We start from the raw sequence: 18,809 nt of genomic DNA on the forward strand, positions 1-18,809 counted from the left end.
GTGTGTAATGTGCGGAGCGGAGCCGAGCGTGTAATGTGCGGAGCGGAGCCGAGTGTGTAATGTGCGGAGCGGAGCCGAGTGTGTAATGTGCGGAGCGGAGCCGAGTGTGTAATGTGCAGAGCGGAGCCGAGTGTGTAATGTGCGGAGCCAAGTGTGTAATGTGCAGAGCCGAGTGTGTAATGTGCGGAGCGGAGCCGAGTGTGTAATGTGCGGAGCCGAGTGTGTAATGTGCGGAGCGGAGCCGAGTGTGTAATGTGCGGAGCGGAGCCGAGTGCGTAATGTGCGGAGCGTAGCCGAGTGTGTAATGTGCGGAGCGGAGCCGAGTGTGTAATGTGCGGAGCCGAGTGTGTAATGTGCAGAGCAGAGCCGAGTGTGTAATGTGCGGAGCGGAGCCGAGTGTGTAATGTGCGGAGCAGAGCCGAGCGTGTAATGTGCGGAGCCGAGCGTGTAATGTGCGGAGCGGAGCCGAGCGTGTAATGTGCGGAGCGGAGCCGAGCGTGTAATGTGCGGAGCGGAGCCGAGCGTGTAATGTGCGGAGCGGAGCCGTGTGTGTAATGTGCTGAGCGGAGCCGAGTGTGTAATGTGCGTAGCGGAGCCGTGTGTGTAATGTGCGGAGCGGAGCCGAGTGTGTAATGTGCGGAGCGGAGCCGAGTGTGTAATGTGCGGAGCGGAGCCCAGTGTGTAATGTGCGGAGCGGAGCCGAGTGTGTAATGTGCGGAGCGGAGCCGAGTGTGTAATGTGCGGAGCGGAGCCGAGTGTGTAATGTGCGGAGCGGAGCCGAGTGTGTAATGTGCGGAGCGGAGCCCAGTGTGTAATGTGCGGAGCTGAGCCCAGTGTGTAATGTGCGGAGCGGAGCCGAGTGTGTAATGTGCGGAGCCGAGTGTGTAATGTGCGGAGCCGAGTGTGTAATGTGCGGAGCGGAGCCGAGTGTGTAATGTGCGGAGCCGAGTGTGTAATGTGCGGAGCCGAGTGTGTAATGTGCGGAGCAGAGCCGAGCGTGTAATGTGCGGAGCGGAGCCGAGTGTGTAATGTGCGGAGCGGAGCCGAGTGTGTAATGTGCGGAGCGGAGCCGAGTGTGTAATGTGCAGAGTGGAGCCGAGTGTGTAATGTGCGGAGCCGAGTGTGTAATGTGCGGAGCGGAGCCGAGTGTGTAATGTGCAGAGCCGAGTGTGTAATGTGCGGAGCGGAGCCGAGTGTGTAATGTGCGGAGCGGAGCCGAGCGTGTAATGTGCGGAGCGGAGCCGAGCGTGTAATGTGCGGAGCGGAGCCGAGCGTGTAATTTGCGGAGCGGAGCCCAGTGTGTAATGTGCGGAGCGGAGCCCAGTGTGTAATGTGCGGAGCGGAGCCCAGTGTGTAATGTGCGGAGCGGAGCCGAGCGTGTAATGTGTGGAACGGAGCCGAGCGTGTAATGTGCGGAGCGGAGCCGAGTGTGTAATGTGCGGAGCCGAGTGTGTAATGTGCGGAGCGGAGCCGAGGGTGTAATGTGCGGAGCGGAGCCGAGCGTGTAATGAGCGGAGCCGAGCGTGTAATGTGCGGAGCGGAGCTGAGTGTGTAATGTGCGGAGCCGAGTGTGTAATGTGCGGAGCCGAGTGTGTAATGTGCGGAGCGGAGCCGAGTGTGTAATGTGCGGAGCCGAGTGTGTAATGTGCGGAGCAGAGCCGAGTGTGTAATGTGCGGAGCGGAGCCGAGCGTGTAATGTGCGAAGCGGAGCCGTGTGTGTAATGTGCGGAGCTTAGCCGAGTGTGTAATGTGCGGAGCGGAGCCGAGTGTGTAATGTGCGGAGCGGAGCCGAGTGTGTAATGTGCGGAGCCAAGTGTGTAATGTGCGGAGCGGAGCCGAGTGTGTAATGTGCGGAGCTGAGTGTGTAATGTGCGGAGCGGAGCCGAGTGTGTAATGTGCGGAGCCGAGTGTGTAATGTGCGGAGCGGAGCCGAGTGTGTAATGTGCGGAGCGGAGCCGAGTGCGTAATGTGCGGAGCGGAGCCGAGTGCGTAATGTGCGGAGCAGAGCCGAGTGCGTAATGAGCGGAGCCGAGCGTGTAATGTGCGGAGCGGAGCCGAGCGTGTAATGTGCGGAGCGAAGCCGAGTGTGTAATGTGCGGAGCGGAGCCGAGCGCGTAATGTGCGGAGCGGAGCCGAGCGCGTAATGTGCGGAGCGGAGCCGAGCGTGTAATGTGCGGAGCCGAGCGTGTAATGTGCGGAGCGGAGCCGAGTGCGTAATGTGCGGAGCGGAGCCGAGTGCGTAATGAGCGGAGCCGAGCGTGTAATGTGTGGAGCGGAGCCGAGCGTGTAATGTGCGGAGCGGAGCCGAGCGTGTAATGTGCGGAGCGGAGCCGAGCGTGTAATGTGCGGAGCCCAGCGTGTAATGTGCGGAGCGGAGCCGAGTGCGTAATGTGCGGAGCGGAGCCGAGTGCGTAATGAGCGGAGCCGAGCGTGTAATGTGCGGAGCGGAGCCGAGCGTGTAATGTGCGGAGCGGAGCCGAGCGCGTAATGTGCGGAGCGGAGCCGAGCGCGTAATGTGCGGAGCGGAGCCGAGCGTGTAATGTGCGGAGCGGAGCCGAGCGTGTAATGTGCGGAGCGGAGCCGAGTGCGTAATGTGCGGAGCGGAGCCGAGTGCGTAATGAGCGGAGCCGAGCGTGTAATGTGCGGAGCGGAGCCGAGCGTGTAATGTGCGGAGCCGAGTGTGTAATGTGCGGAGCGGAGCCGAGTGTGTAATGTGCGGAGCGGAGCCGTGTGTGTAATGTGCCTAGCGGAGCCGAGTGTGTAATGTGCGGAGCGGAGCCCAGTGTGTAATGTGCGGAGCGGAGCCCAGTGTGTAATGTGCGGAGCGGAGCCGAGTGTGTAATGTGCGGAGCGGAGCCCAGTGTGTAATGTGCGGAGCGGAGCCCAGTGTGTAATGTGCGGAGCGGAGCCCAGTGTGTAATGTGCGGAGCGGAGCCGAGTGTGTAATGTGCGGAGCCGAGTGTGTAATGTGCGGAGCCGAGTGTGTAATGTGCGGAGCGGAGCCGAGTGTGTAATGTGCGGAGCCGAGTGTGTAATGTGCGGAGCGGAGCCGAGCGTGTAATGTGCGGAGCGGAGCCGAGTGTGTAATGTGCGGAGCGGAGCCGAGTGTGTAATGTGCGGAGCGGAGCCGAGTGTGTAATGTGCGGAGCGGAGCCGAGTGTGTAATGTGCGGAGCGGAGCCGAGTGTGTAATGTGCGGAGCGGAGCCGAGTGTGTAATGTGCGGAGCCGAGTGTGTAATGTGCGGAGCGGAGCCGAGTGTGTAATGTGCAGAGCCGAGTGTGTAATGAGCGGAGCCGAGTGTGTAATGTGCGGAGCGGAGCCGAGCGTGTAATGTGCGGAGCGGAGCCGAGCGTGTAATTTGCGGAGCGGAGCCGAGCGTGTAATGTGCGGAACGGAGCCGAGTGTGTAATGTGCGGAGCCGAGCGTGTAATGTGCTTAGCGGAGCCGAGGGTGTAATGTGTGGAGCGGAGCCGAGCGTGTAATGAGCGGAGCCGAGTGTGTAATGTGCGGAGCGGAGTCGAGTGTGTAATGTGCGGAGCCGAGTGTGTAATGTGCGGAGCCGAGTGTGTAATGTGCGGAGCAGAGACGAGTGTGTAATGTGCGGAGCGGAGCCGAGCGTGTAATGTGCGGAGCGGAGCCGAGTGTGTAATGTGCGGAGCGGAGCCGAGTGTGTAATGTGCGGAGCGGAGCCGACTGTGTAATGTGCGGAGCCGAGTGTGTAATGTGCGGAGCGGAGCCGAGTGTGTAATGTGCGGAGCGGAGCCGAGTGCGTAATGTGCGGAGCGGAGCCGAGTGCGTAATGTGCGGAGCGGAGCCGAGTGCGTAATGAGCGGAGCCGAGCGTGTAATGTGCGGAGCGGAGCCGAGCGTGTAATGTGCGGAGCGGAGCCGAGTGTGTAATGTGCGGAGCGGAGCCGAGTGTGTAATGTGCGGAGCGGAGCCGAGCGTGTAATGTGCGGAGCGGAGCCGAGCGTGTAATGTGCGGAGCGGAGCCGAGCGTGTAATGTGCGGAGCCGAGCGTGTAATGTGCGGAGCGGAGCCGAGCGTGTAATGTGCGGAGCGGAGCCAAGCGCGTAATGTGCGGAGCGGAGCCGAGCGCGTAATGTGCGGAGCGGAGCCGAGCGTGTAATGTGCGGAGCGGAGCGGAGCGTGTAATGTGCGGAGCGGAGCCGAGCGTGTAATGTGCGGAGCGGAGCCGAGCGTGTAATGTGCGGAGCGGAGCCGAGCGTGTAATGTGCGGAGCGGAGCCGAGCGTGTAATGTGCGGAGCCGAGCGTGTAATGTGCGTAGCGGAGCCGAGCGTGTAATGTGCGGAGCGGAGCCGAGCGTGTAATGTGCGGAGCGGAGCCGAGCGTGTAATGTGCGGAGCGGAGCCCAGTGTGTAATGTGCGGAGCGGAGCCCAGTGTGTAATGTGCGGAGCGGAGCCGAGTGTGTAATGTGCGGAGCCGAGTGTGTAATGTGCGGAGCCGAGCGTGTAATGTGCGGAGCGGAGCCGAGCGTGTAATGTGCGGAGCGGAGCCGAGCGTGTAATGTGCGGAGCCGAGCGTGTAATGTGCGGAGCCGAGCGTGTAATGTGCGGAGCGGAGCCGAGGGTGTAATGTGCGGAGCGGAGTCGAGCGTGTAATGAGCGGAGCCGAGCGTGTAATGTGCGGAGCGTAGCCGAGCGTGTAATATGCGGAGCGTAGCCGAGCGTGTAATGTGCGGAGCCGAGCGTGTAATGTGCGGAGCCGAGCCGAGCGTGTAATGTGCGGAGCCGAGCGTGTAATGTGCGGAGCCGAGCCGAGCGTGTAATGTGCGGAGCGGAGCCGAGCGTGTAATGTGTGGAGCCGAGCGTGTAATGTGCGGAGCGGAGCCGAGCGTGTAATGTGCGGAGCGGAGCCGAGTGTGTAATGTGCGGAGCGGAGCCCAGTGTGTAATGTGCGGAGCGGAGCCGAGTGTGTAATGTGCGGAGCGGAGCCCAGTGTGTAATGTGCGGAGCGGAGCCCAGTGTGTAATGTGCGGAGCGGAGCCCAGTGTGTAATGTGCGGAGCCGAGTGTGTAATGTGCGGAGCGGAGCCGAGTGTGTAATGTGCGGAGCCGAGTGTGTAATGTGCGGAGCCGAGCGTGTAATGTGCGGAGCGGAGCCGAGGGTGTAATGTGCGGAGCGGAGCCGAGCGTGTAATGAGCGGAGCCGAGTGTGTAATGTGCGGAGCGGAGCCGAGTGTGTAATGTGCGGAGCCGAGTGTGTAATGTGCGGAGCCGAGTGTGTAATGTGCGGAGCGGAGCCAAGTGTGTAATGTGCGGAGCCGAGTGTGTAATGTGCGGAGCAGAGCCGAGTGTGTAATGTGCGGAGCGGAGCCGAGCGTGTAATGTGCGGAGCGGAGCCGAGCGTGTAATGTGCGGAGCGGAGCCGAGCGTGTAATGTGTGGAGCGGAGCCGTGTGTGTAATGTGCGGAGCGGAGCCGTGTGTGTAATGTGCGGAGCGGAGCCGAGTGTGTAATGTGCGGAGCGGAGCCCAGTGTGTAATGTGCGGAGCGGAGCCCAGTGTGTAATGTGCGGAGCGGAGCCCAGTGTGTAATGTGCGGAGCGGAGCCGAGTGTGTAATGTGCGGAGCGGAGCCCAGTGTGTAATGTGCGGAGCGGAGCCCAGTGTGTAATGTGCGGAGCGGAGCCGAGTGTGTAATGTGCGGAGCCGAGTGTGTAATGTGCGGAGCCGAGTGTGTAATGTGCGGAGCGGAGCCGAGTGTGTAATGTGCGGAGCCGAGTGTGTAATGTGCGGAGCGGAGCCGAGCGTGTAATGTGCGGAGCGGAGTCGAGCGTGTAATGTGCGGAGCGGAGTCGAGCGTGTAATGTGCGGAGCGGAGCCGAGCGTGTAATGTGCGGAGCGGAGCCGAGCGTGTAATGTGCGGAGCGGAGCCGAGTGTGTAATGTGCGGAGCGGAGTCGAGTGTGTAATGTGCGGAGCTGAGTGTGTAATGTGCGGAGCGGAGCCGAGTGTGTAATGTGCAGAGCCGAGTGTGTAATGTGCGGAGCCGAGCGTGTAATGTGCGGAGCGGAGCCGAGCGTGTAATGTGCGGAGCGGAGCCGAGCGTGTAATGTGCGGAGCGGAGCCCAGTGTGTAATGTGCGGAGCGGAGCCCAGTGTGTAATGTGCGGAGCGGAGCCCAGTGTGTAATGTGTGGAGCGGAGCCGAGTGTGTAATGTGCGGAACGGAGCCGAGTGTGTAATATGCGGAGCGGAGCCGAGCGTGTAATGTGCGGAGCCGAGTGTGTAATGTGCGGAGCGGAGCCGAATGTGTAATATGCGGAGCGGAGCCGAGCGTGTAATGTGCGGAGCCAAGCGTGTAATGTGAGGAGCCGTAATGTGCGGAGCGGAGCCGAGCGTGTAATGTGCGGAGCGGAACCGAGCGTGTAATGTGCGGAGCGGAGCCGAGCGTGTAATGTGCGGAGCCGAGCGTGTAATGTGCGGAGCCGACCGTGTAATGTGCGGAGCGGAGCCCAGCGTGTAATGTGCGGAGCGGAGCCGAGCGTGTAATGTGCGGAGCGGAGCCGAGCGTGTAATGAGCGGAGCCAAGTGTGTAATGTGCGGAGCGGAGCCGAGTGTGTAATGTGCGGAGCGGAGCCGAGCGTGTAATGTGCGGAGCGGAGCCGAGCGTGTAATGTGCGGAGCGGAGCCGAGCGTGTAATGTGCGGAGCCGAGCGTGTAATGTTCGGAGCGGAGCCGAGCGTGTAATGTGCGGAGCGGAGCCGAGCGTGTAATGTGCGGAGCCGAGCGTGTAATGTGCGGAGCCGAGCGTGTAATGTGCGGAGCGGAGCCGAGGGTGTAATGTGCGGAGCGGAGCCGAGCGTGTAATGAGCGGAGCCAAGTGTGTAATGTGCGGAGCGGAGCCGAGTGTGTAATGTGCGGAGCCGAGTGTGTAATGTGCGGAGCCGAGTGTGTAATGTGCGGAGCGGAGCCGAGTGTGTAATGTGCGGAGCCGAGTGTGTAATGTGCGGAGCAGAGCCGAGTGTGTAATGTGAGGAGCGGAGCCGAGCGTGTAATGTGCGGAGCGGAGCCGAGCGTGTAATGTGCGGAGCGGAGCCGAGTGTGTAATGTGCAGAGCGGAGCCGAGTGTGTAATGTGCGGAGCCAAGTGTGTAATGTGCGGAGCCGAGTGTGTAATGTGCGGAGCCGAGTGTGTAATGTGCGGAGCGGAGCCGAGTGTGTAATGTGCGGAGCCGAGTGTGTAATGTGCGGAGCGGAGCCGAGTGTGTAATGTGCGGAGCGGAGCAGAGTGCGTAATGTGCGGAGCGGAGCCGAGTGCGTAATGTGCGGAGCGGAGCCGAGTGCGTAATGAGCGGAGCCGAGCGTGTAATGTGCGGAGCGGAGCCGAGTGTGTAATGTGCGGAGCCGAGTGTGTAATGTGCGGAGCGGAACCGAGTGTGTAATGTGCGGAGCGGAGCCGAGTGTGTAATGTGCGGAGCGGAGCCGAGCGTGTAATGTGCGGAGCCGAGCGTGTAATGTGCGGAGCGGAGCCGAGCGTGTAATGTGCGGAGCGGAGCCGAGCGTGTAATGTGCGGAGCGGAGCCGAGCGTGTAATGTGCGGAGCGGAGCCGTGTGTGTAATGTGCTGAGCGGAGCCGAGTGTGTAATGTGCGGAGCGCAGCCGTGTGTGTAATGTGCGGAGCGGAGCCGAGTGTGTAATGTGCGGAGCGGAGCCCAGTGTGTAATGTGCGGAGCGGAGCCCAGTGTGTAATGTGCGGAGCGGAGCCGAGTGTGTAATGTGCGGAGCGGAGCCGAGTGTGTAATGTGCGGAGCGGAGCCCAGTGTGTAATGTGCGGAGCGGAGCCCAGTGTGTAATGTGCGGAGCGGAGCCCAGTGTGTAATGTGCGGAGCGGAGCCGAGTGTGTAATGTGCGGAGCCGAGTGTGTAATGTGCGGAGCCGAGTGTGTAATGTGCGGAGCGGAGCCGAGTGTGTAATGTGCGGAGCCGAGTGTGTAATGTGCGGAGCAGAGCCGAGCGTGTAATGTGCGGAGCCGAGCGTGTAATGTGCGGAGCGGAGCCGAGTGTGTAATGTGCGGAGCGGAGCCGAGTGTGTAATGTGCGGAGCGGAGCCGAGTGTGTAATGTGCAGAGCGGAGCCGAGTATGTAATGTGCGGAGCCGAGTGTGTAATGTGCGGAGCGGAGCCGAGTGTGTAATGTGCAGAGCCGAGTGTGTAATGTGCGGAGCGGAGCCGAGTGTGTAATGTGCGGAGCGGAGCCGAGCGTGTAATGTGCGGAGCGGAGCCGAGCGTGTAATGTGCGGAGCGGAGCCGAGCGTGTAATGTGCGGAGCGGAGCCGAGCGTGTAATGTGCGGAGCGGAGCCCAGTGTGTAATGTGCGGAGCGGAGCCCAGTGTGTAATGTGCGGAGCGGAGCCCAGTGTGTAATGTGCGGAGCGGAGCCGAGCGTGTAATGTGCGGAACGGAGCCGAGTGTGTAATGTGCGGAGCGGAGCCGAGTGTGTAATGTGCGGAGCCGAGTGTGTAATGTGCGGAGCCGAGCGTGTAATGTGCGGAGCCGAGCGTGTAATGTGCGGAGCGGAGCCGAGGGTGTAATGTGCGGAGCGGAGCCGAGCGTGTAATGAGCGGAGCCGAGTGTGTAATGTGCGGAGCGGAGCCGAGTGTGTAATGTGCGGAGCCGAGTGTGTAATGTGCGGAGCCGAGTGTGTAATGTGCGGAGCGGAGCCGAGTGTGTAATGTGCGGAGCCGAGTGTGTAATGTGCGGAGCAGAGCCGAGTGTGTAATGTGCGGAGCGGAGCCGAGTGTGTAATGTGCGGAGTGGAGCCGAGTGTGTAATGTGCGGAGCCAAGTGTGTAATGTGCGGAGCGGAGCCGAGTGTGTAATGTGCGGAGCTGAGTGTGTAATGTGCGGAGCCGAGTGTGTAATGTGCGGAGCCGAGTGTGTAATGTGCGGAGCGGAGCCGAGTGTGTAATGTGCGGAGCGGAGCCGAGTGTGTAATGTGCGGAGCGGAGCCGAGTGCGTAATGTGCGGAGCGGAGCCGAGTGCGTAATGTGCGGAGCGGAGCCGAGTGCGTAATGAGCGGAGCCGAGCGTGTAATGTGCGGAGCGGAGCCGAGCGTGTAATGTGCGGAGCGGAGCCCAGTGTGTAATGTGCGGAGCGGAGCCCAGTGTGTAATGTGCGGAGCGGAGCCCAGTGTGTAATGTGCGGAGCGGAGCCGAGTGTGTAATGTGCGGAACGGAGCCGAGTGTGTAATGTGCGGAGCGGAGCCGAGTGTGTAATGTGCGGAGCCGAGTGTGTAATGTGCGGAGCGGAGCCAAGTGTGTAATATGCGGAGCGGAGCCGAGCGTGTAATGTGCGGAGCGGTGCCGAGTGTGTAATGTGCGGAGCCGAGTGTGTAATGTGCGGAGCCGAGTGTGTAATGTGCGGAGCCGAGTGTGTAATGTGCGGAGCCGAGTGTGTAATGTGCGGAGCGGAGCCGAGCGTGTAATGTGCGGAGCGGAGCCGAGTGTGTAATGTGCGGAGCGGAGCCGAGTGTGTAATGTGCGGAGCGGAGCCGAGTGTGTAATGTGCAGAGCGGAGCCGAGTGTGTAATGTGCGGAGCCAAGTGTGTAATGTGCGGAGCCGAGTGTGTAATGTGCGGAGCGGAGCCGAGTGTGTAATGTGCGGAGCCGAGTGTGTAATGTGCGGAGCGGAGCCGAGTGTGTAATGTGCGGAGCGGAGCCGAGTGCGTAATGTGCGGAGCGTAGCCGAGTGTGTAATGTGCGGAGCGGAGCCGAGTGTGTAATGTGCGGAGCCGAGTGTGTAATGTGCAGAGCAGAGCCGAGTGTGTAATGTGCGGAGCGGAGCCGTGTGTGTAATGTGCGGAGCAGAGCCGAGCGTGTAATGTGCGGAGCCGAGCGTGTAATGTGCGGAGCGGAGCCGAGCGTGTAATGTGCGGAGCGGAGCCGAGCGTGTAATGTGCGGAGCGGAGCCGAGCGTGTAATGTGCGGAGCGGAGCCGTGTGTGTAATGTGCTGAGCGGAGCCGAGTGTGTAATGTGCGTAGCGGAGCCGTGTGTGTAATGTGCGGAGCGGAGCCGAGTGTGTAATGTGCGGAGCGGAGCCGAGTGTGTAATGTGCGGAGCGGAGCCCAGTGTGTAATGTGCGGAGCGGAGCCGAGTGTGTAATGTGCGGAGCGGAGCCGAGTGTGTAATGTGCGGAGCGGAGCCGAGTGTGTAATGTGCGGAGCGGAGCCGAGTGTGTAATGTGCGGAGCGGAGCCCAGTGTGTAATGTGCGGAGCTGAGCCCAGTGTGTAATGTGCGGAGCGGAGCCGAGTGTGTAATGTGCGGAGCCGAGTGTGTAATGTGCGGAGCCGAGTGTGTAATGTGCGGAGCGGAGCCGAGTGTGTAATGTGCGGAGCCGAGTGTGTAATGTGCGGAGCCGAGTGTGTAATGTGCGGAGCAGAGCCGAGCGTGTAATGTGCGGAGCGGAGCCGAGTGTGTAATGTGCGGAGCGGAGCCGAGTGTGTAATGTGCGGAGCGGAGCCGAGTGTGTAATGTGCAGAGCGGAGCCGAGTGTGTAATGTGCGGAGCCGAGTGTGTAATGTGCGGAGCGGAGCCGAGTGTGTAATGTGCAGAGCCGAGTGTGTAATGTGCGGAGCGGAGCCGAGTGTGTAATGTGCGGATCGGAGCCGAGCGTGTAATGTGCGGAGCGGAGCCGAGCGTGTAATGTGCGGAGCGGAGACGAGCGTGTAATTTGCGGAGCGGAGCCCAGTGTGTAATGTGCGGAGCGGAGCCCAGTGTGTAATGTGCGGAGCGGAGCCCAGTGTGTAATGTGCGGAGCGGAGCCGAGCGTGTAATGTGCGGAACGGAGCCGAGCGTGTAATGTGCGGAGCGGAGCCGAGTGTGTAATGTGCGGAGCCGAGTGTGTAATGTGCGGAGCGGAGCCGAGGGTGTAATGTGCGGAGCGGAGCCGAGCGTGTAATGAGCGGAGCCGAGCGTGTAATGTGCGGAGCCGAGTGTGTAATGTGCGGAGCCGAGTGTGTAATGTGCGGAGCGGAGCCGAGTGTGTAATGTGCGGAGCCGAGTGTGTAATGTGCGGAGCAGAGCCGAGTGTGTAATGTGCGGAGCGGAGCCGAGCGTGTAATGTGCGAAGCGGAGCCGTGTGTGTAATGTGCGGAGCTTAGCCGAGTGTGTAATGTGCGGAGCGGAGCCGAGTGTGTAATGTGCGGAGCGGAGCCGAGTGTGTAATGTGCGGAGCCAAGTGTGTAATGTGCGGAGCGGAGCCGAGTGTGTAATGTGCGGAGCTGAGTGTGTAATGTGCGGAGCGGAGCCGAGTGTGTAATGTGCGGAGCCGAGTGTGTAATGTGCGGAGCGGAGCCGAGTGTGTAATGTGCGGAGCGGAGCCGAGTGCGTAATGTGCGGAGCGGAGCCGAGTGCGTAATGTGCGGAGCAGAGCCGAGTGCGTAATGAGCGGAGCCGAGCGTGTAATGTGCGGAGCGGAGCCGAGCCTGTAATGTGCGGAGCGAAGCCGAGTGTGTAATGTGCGGAGCGGAGCCGAGCGCGTAATGTGCGGAGCGGAGCCGAGCGCGTAATGTGCGGAGCGGAGCCGAGCGTGTAATGTGCGGAGCCGAGCGTGTAATGTGCGGAGCGGAGCCGAGTGCGTAATGTGCGGAGCGGAGCCAAGTGCGTAATGAGCGGAGCCGAGCGTGTAATGTGTGGAGCGGAGCCGAGCGTGTAATGTGCGGAGCGGAGCCGAGCGTGTAATGTGCGGAGCGGAGCCGAGCGTGTAATGTGCGGAGCCCAGCGTGTAATGTGCGGAGCGGAGCCGAGTGCGTAATGTGCGGAGCGGAGCCGAGTGCGTAATGAGCGGAGCCGAGCGTGTAATGTGCGGAGCGGAGCCGAGCGTGTAATGTGCGGAGCGGAGCCGAGCGCGTAATGTGCGGAGCGGAGCCGAGCGCGTAATGTGCGGAGCGGAGCCGAGCGTGTAATGTGCGGAGCGGAGCCGAGCGTGTAATGTGCGGAGCGGAGCCGAGTGCGTAATGTGCGGAGCGGAGCCGAGTGCGTAATGAGCGGAGCCGAGCGTGTAATGTGCGGAGCGGAGCCGAGCGTGTAATGTGCGGAGCCGAGTGTGTAATGTGCGGAGCGGAGCCGAGTGTGTAATGTGCGGAGCGGAGCCGTGTGTGTAATGTGCCTAGCGGAGCCGAGTGTGTAATGTGCGGAGCGGAGCCCAGTGTGTAATGTGCGGAGCGGAGCCCAGTGTGTAATGTGCGGAGCGGAGCCGAGTGTGTAATGTGCGGAGCGGAGCCCAGTGTGTAATGTGCGGAGCGGAGCCCAGTGTGTAATGTGCGGAGCGGAGCCCAGTGTGTAATGTGCGGAGCGGAGCCCAGTGTGTAATGTGCGGAGCGGAGCCGAGTGTGTAATGTGCGGAGCCGAGTGTGTAATGTGCGGAGCGGAGCCGAGTGTGTAATGTGCGGAGCCGAGCCGAGCGTGTAATGTGCGGAGCCGAGCGTATAATGTGCGGAGCCGAGCGTGTAATGTGCGGAGCCGAGTGTGTAATGTTCGGAGCGGAGCCGAGCGTGTAATGTGCGGAGCGGAGCCGAGCGTGTAATGTGCGGAGCCGAGCGTATAATGTGCGGAGCCGAGCGTGTAATGTGCGGAGCGGAGCCGAGGGTGTAATGTGCGGAGCGGAGCCGAGCGTGTAATGAGCGGAGCCGAGTGTGTAATGTGCGGAGCGGAGCCGAGTGTGTAATGTGCGGAGCCGAGTGTGTAATGTGCAGAGCCGAGTGTGTAATGTGCGGAGCGGAGCCGAGTGTGTAATGTGCGGAGCCAAGTGTGTAATGTGCGGAGCAGAGCCGAGTGTGTAATGTGCGGAGCGGAGCCGAGCGTGTAATGTGCGGAGCGGAGCCGAGTGTGTAATGTGCGGAGCGGAGCCGAGTGTGTAATGTGCGGAGCGGAGCCGAGTGTGTAATGTGCGGAGCGGAGCCGAGCGTGTAATGTGCGGACCGGAGCCGAGTGTGTAATGTGCGGAGCGGAGCGTGTAATGTGCGGAGCGGAGCCGAGCATGTAATGTGCGGACCGGAGCCGAGTGTGTAATGTGCGGAGCGGAGCGTGTAATGTGCGGAGCGGAGCCGAGCGTGTAATGTGCGGAGCGGAGCCGAGCGTGTAATGAGCGGAGCCGAGTGTGTAATGTGCGGAGCCGAGCGTGTAATGTGCGGAGCGGAGCCGAGCGTGTAATGTGCGGAGCGGAGCCGAGCGTGTAATGAGCGGAGCCAAGTGTGTAATGTGCGGAGCGGAGCCGAGTGTGTAATGTGCGGAGCGGAGCCGAGCGTGTAATGTGCGGAGCGGAGCCGAGCGTGTAATGTGCGGAGCCGAGCGTGTAATGTTCGGAGCGGAGCCGAGCGTGTAATGTGCGGAGCGGAGCCGAGCGTGTAATGTGCGGAGCCGAGCGTATAATGTGCGGAGCCGAGCGTGTAATGTGCGGAGCGGAGCCGAGGGTGTAATGTGCGGAGCGGAGCCGAGCGTGTAATGAGCGGAGCCGAGTGTGTAATGTGCGGAGCGGAGCCGAGTGTGTAATGTGCGGAGCCGAGTGTGTAATGTGCGGAGCCGAGTGTGTAATGTGCGGAGCGGAGCCGAGTGTGTAATGTGCGGAGCCAAGTGTGTAATGTGCGGAGCAGAGCCGAGTGTGTAATGTGCGGAGCGGAGCCGAGCGTGTAATGTGCGGAGCGGAGCCGAGTGTGTAATGTGCGGAGCGGAGCCGAGTGTGTAATGTGCGGAGCGGAGCCGAGTGTGTAATGTGCAGAGCGGAGCCGAGTGTGTAATGTGCGGAGCCAAGTGTGTAATGTGCGGAGCCGAGTGTGTAATGTGCGGAGCCGAGTGTGTAATGTGCGGAGCGGAGCCGAGTGTGTAATGTGCGGAGCCGAGTGTGTAATGTGCGGAGCGGAGCCGAGTGTGTAATGTGCGGAGCGGAGCCGAGTGCGTAATGTGCGGAGCGGAGCCGAGTGCGTAATGTGCGGAGCGGAGCCGAGTGCGTAATGAGCGGAGCCGAGCGTGTAATGTGCGGAGCGGAGCCGAGCGTGTAATGTGCGGAGCGGAGCCGAGTGTGTAATGTGCGGAGCCGAGTGTGTAATGTGCGGAGCGGAGCCGAGTGTGTAATGTGCGGAGCGGAGCCGAGTGTGTAATGTGCGGAGCGGAGCCGAGTGTGTAATGTGCGGAGCGGAGTCGAGCGTGTAATGTGCGGAGCCGAGCGTGTAATGTGCGGAGCGGAGCCGTGCGTGTAATGTGCGGAGCGGAGCCGAGCGTGTAATGTGCGGAGCGGAGCCGAGTGTGTAATGTGCGGAGCGGAGCCGAGTGTGTAATGTGCGGAGCGGAGCCGAGTGTGTAATGTGCGGAGCGGAGCTGAGTGTGTAATGTGCGGAGCCGAGTGTGTAATGTGCGGAGCGGAGCCGAGTGTGTAATGTGCAGAGCCGAGTGTGTAATGAGCGGAGCCGAGTGTGTAATGTGCGGAGCGGAGCCGAGCGTGTAATGTGCGGAGCGGAGCCGAGCGTGTAATTTGCGGAGCGGAGCCGAGCGTGTAATGTGCGGAACGGAGCCGAGTGTGTAATGTGCGGAGCCGAGCGTGTAATGTGCTTAGCGGAGCCGAGGGTGTAATGTGTGGAGCGGAGCCGAGCGTGTAATGAGCGGAGCCGAGTGTGTAATGTGCGGAGCGGAGTCGAGTGTGTAATGTGCGGAGCCGAGTGTGTAATGTGCGGAGCCGAGTGTGTAATGTGCGGAGCAGAGCCGAGTGTGTAATGTGCGGAGCGGAGCCGAGCGTGTAATGTGCGGAGCGGAGCCGAGTGTGTAATGTGCGGAGCGGAGCCGACTGTGTAATGTGCGGAGCCGAGTGTGTAATGTGCGGAGCGGAGCCGAGTGTGTAATGTGCGGAGCGGAGCCGAGTGCGTAATGTGCGGAGCGGAGCCGAGTGCGTAATGTGCGGAGCGGAGCCGAGTGCGTAATGAGCGGAGCCGAGCGTGTAATGTGCGGAGCGGAGCCGAGCGTGTAATGTGCGGAGCGGAGCCGAGTGTGTAATGTGCGGAGCGGAGCCGAGTGTGTAATGTGCGGAGCGGAGCCGAGTGTGTAATGTGCGGAGCGGAGCCGAGCGTGTAATGTGCGGAGCGGAGCCGAGCGTGTAATGTGCGGAGCCGAGCGTGTAATGTGCGGAGCGGAGCCGAGCGTGTAATGTGCGGAGCGGAGCCGAGCGCGTAATGTGCGGAGCGGAGCCGAGCGCGTAATGTGCGGAGCGGAGCCGAGCGTGTAATGTGCGGAGCGGAGCGGAGCGTGTAATGTGCGGAGCGGAGCCGAGCGTGTAATGTGCGGAGCGGAGCCGAGCGTGTAATGTGCGGAGCGGAGCCGAGCGTGTAATGTGCGGAGCGGAGCCGAGCGTGTAATGTGCGGAGCGGAGCCGAGCGTGTAATGTGCGGAGCCGAGCGTGTAATGTGCGTAGCGGAGCCGAGCGTGTAATGTGCGGAGCGGAGCCGAGCGTGTAATGTGCGGAGCGGAGCCGAGCGTGTAATGTGCGGAGCGGAGCCCAGTGTGTAATGTGCGGAGCGGAGCCCAGTGTGTAATGTGCGGAGCGGAGCCGAGTGTGTAATGTGCGGAGCCGAGTGTGTAATGTGCGGAGCCGAGCGTGTAATGTGCGGAGCGGAGCCGAGCGTGTAATGTGCGGAGCGGAGCCGAGCGTGTAATGTTCGGAGCCGAGCGTGTAATGTGCGGAGCCGAGCGTGTAATGTGCGGAGCGGAGCCGAGGGTGTAATGTGCGGAGCGGAGTCGAGCGTGTAATGAGCGGAGCCGAGCGTGTAATGTGCGGAGCGTAGCCGAGCGTGTAATATGCGGAGCGTAGCCGAGCGTGTAATGTGCGGAGCCGAGCGTGTAATGTGCGGAGCCGAGCCGAGCGTGTAATGTGCGGAGCCGAGCGTGTAATGTGCCGAGCCGAGCCGAGCGTGTAATGTGCGGAGCGGAGCCGAGCGTGTAATGTTTGGAGCCGAGCGTGTAATGTGCGGAGCGGAGCCGAGCGTGTAATGTGCGGAGCGGAGCCGAGTGTGTAATGTGCGGAGCCGAGCGTGTAATGTGCGGAGCGGAGCCGAGCGCGTAATGTGCGGAGCGGAGCCGAGCGCGTAATGTGCGGAGCGGAGCCGAGCGCGTAATGTGCGGAGCGGAGCCGAGCGTGTAATGTGCGGAGCGGAGCCGAGTGTGTAATGTGCGGAGCCGAGTGTGTAATGTGCGGAGCGGAGCAGAGTGTGTAATGTGCGGAGCCGAGTGTGTAATGTGCGGAGCGGAGCCGAGTGTGTAATGTGCGGAGCGGAGCGTGTAATGTGCGGAGCGGAGCCGAGCGTGTAATGTGCGGACCGGAGCCGAGTGTGTAATGTGCGGAGCGGAGCGTGTAATGTGCGGAGCGGAGCCGAGCGTGTAATGTGCGGACCGGAGCCGAGTGTGTAATGTGCGGAGCGGAGCGTGTAATGTGCGGAGCGGAGCCGAGCGTGTAATGTGCGGAGCGGAGCCGAGCGTGTAATGAGCGGAGCCGAGTGTGTAATGTGCGGAGCCGAGCGTGTAATGTGCGGAGCGGAGCCGAGCGTGTAATGTGCGGAGCGGAGCCGAGCGTGTAATGAGCGGAGCCAAGTGTGTAATGTGCGGAGCGGAGCCGAGTGTGTAATGTGCGGAGCGGAGCCGAGCGTGTAATGTGCGGAGCAGAGCCGAGCGTGTAATGTGCGGAGCCGAGCGTGTAATGTTCGGAGCGGAGCCGAGCGTGTAATGTGCGGAGCGGAGCCGAGCGTGTAATGTGCGGAGCCGAGCGTATAATGTGCGGAGCCGAGCGTGTAATGTGCGGAGCGGAGCCGAGGGTGTAATGTGCGGAGCGGAGCCGAGCGTGTAATGAGCGGAGCCGAGTGTGTAATGTGCGGAGCGGAGCCGAGTGTGTAATGTGCGGAGCCGAGTGTGTAATGTGCGGAGCCGAGTGTGTAATGTGCGGAGCGGAGCCGAGTGTGTAATGTGCGGAGCCAAGTGTGTAATGTGCGGAGCAGAGCCGAGTGTGTAATGTGCGGAGCGGAGCCGAGCGTGTAATGTGCGGAGCGGAGCCGAGTGTGTAATGTGCGGAGCGGAGCCGAGTGTGTAATGTGCGGAGCGGAGCCGAGTGTGTAATGTGCGGAGCGGAGCCGAGCGTGTAATGTGCGGACCGGAGCCGAGTGTGTAATGTGCGGAGCGGAGCGTGTAATGTGCGGAGCGGAGCCGAGCGTGTAATGTGCGGACCGGAGCGGAGCGTGTAATGTGCGGAGCGGAGCCGAGCGTGTAATGTGCGGAGCGGAGCCGAGCGTGTAATGAGCGGAGCCGAGTGTGTAATGTGCGGAGCCGAGCGTGTAATGTGCGGAGCGGAGCCGAGCGTGTAATGTGCGGAGCGGAGCCGAGCGTGTAATGAGCGGAGCCAAGTGTGTAATGTGCGGAGCGGAGCCGAGTGTGTAATGTGCGGAGCGGAGCCGAGCGTGTAATGTGCGGAGCGGAGCCGAGCGTGTAATGTGCGGAGCCGAGCGTGTAATGTTCGGAGCGGAGCCGAGCGTGTAATGTGCGGAGCGGAGCCGAGCGTGTAATGTGCGGAGCCGAGCGTATAATGTGCGGAGCCGAGCGTGTAATGTGCGGAGCGGAGCCGAGGGTGTAATGTGCGGAGCGGAGCCGAGCGTGTAATGAGCGGAGCCGAGTGTGTAATGTGCGGAGCGGAGCCGAGTGTGTAATGTGCGGAGCCGAGTGTGTAATGTGCGGAGCCGAGTGTGTAATGTGCGGAGCGGAGCCGAGTGTGTAATGTGCGGAGCCAAGTGTGTAATGTGCGGAGCAGAGCCGAGTGTGTAATGTGCGGAGCGGAGCCGAGCGTGTAATGTGCGGAGCGGAGCCGAGTGTGTAATGTGCGGAGCGGAGCCGAGTGTGTAATGTGCGGAGCGGAGCCGAGTGTGTAATGTGCAGAGCGGAGCCGAGTGTGTAATGTGCGGAGCCAAGTGTGTAATGTGCGGAGCCGAGTGTGTAATGTGCGGAGCCGAGTGTGTAATGTGCGGAGCCGAGTGTGTAATGTGCGGAGCGGAGCCGAGTGTGTAATGTGCGGAGCCGAGTGTGTAATGTGCGGAGCGGAGCCGAGTGTGTAATGTGCGGAGCGGAGCCGAGTGCGTAATGTGCGGAGCGGAGCCGAGTGCGTAATGTGCGGAGCGGAGCCTAGTGCGTAATGAGCGGAGCCGAGCGTGTAATGTGCGGAGCGGAGCCGAGCGTGTAATGTGCGGAGCGGAGCCGAGTGTGTAATGTGCGGAGCCGAGTGTGTAATGTGCGGAGCGGAGCCGAGTGTGTAATGTGCGGAGCGGAGCCGAGTGTGTAATGTGCGGAGCGGAGCCGAGTGTGTAATGTGCGGAGCGGAGTCGAGCGTGTAATGTGCGGAGCCGAGCGTGTAATGTGCGGAGCGGAGCCGTGCGTGTAATGTGCGGAGCGGAGCCGAGCGTGTAATGTGCGGAGCGGAGCCGAGCGTGTAATGTGCGGAGCGGAGCCGAGTGTGTAATGTGCGGAGCGGAGCCGAGTGTGTAATGTGCGGAGCGGAGCTGAGTGTGTAATGTGCGGAGCCGAGTGTGTAATGTGCGGAGCGGAGCCGAGTGTGTAATGTGCAGAGCCGAGTGTGTAATGAGCGGAGCCGAGTGTGTAATGTGCGGAGCGGAGCCGAGCGTGTAATGTGCGGAGCGGAGCCGAGCGTGTAATTTGCGGAGCGGAGCCGAGCGTGTAATGTGCGGAACGGAGCCGAGTGTGTAATGTGCGGAGCCGAGCGTGTAATGTGCTTAGCGGAGCCGAGGGTGTAATGTGTGGAGCGGAGCCGAGCGTGTAATG

The sequence above is a fragment of the Phyllobates terribilis genome, unplaced genomic scaffold, assembly GCF_046119375.1.
Source record: "Phyllobates terribilis strain yellow unplaced genomic scaffold, ASM4611937v1 Scaffold_1__5_contigs__length_1240528914, whole genome shotgun sequence".
Classification (NCBI taxonomy): Eukaryota; Metazoa; Chordata; class Amphibia; order Anura; family Dendrobatidae; genus Phyllobates; species Phyllobates terribilis.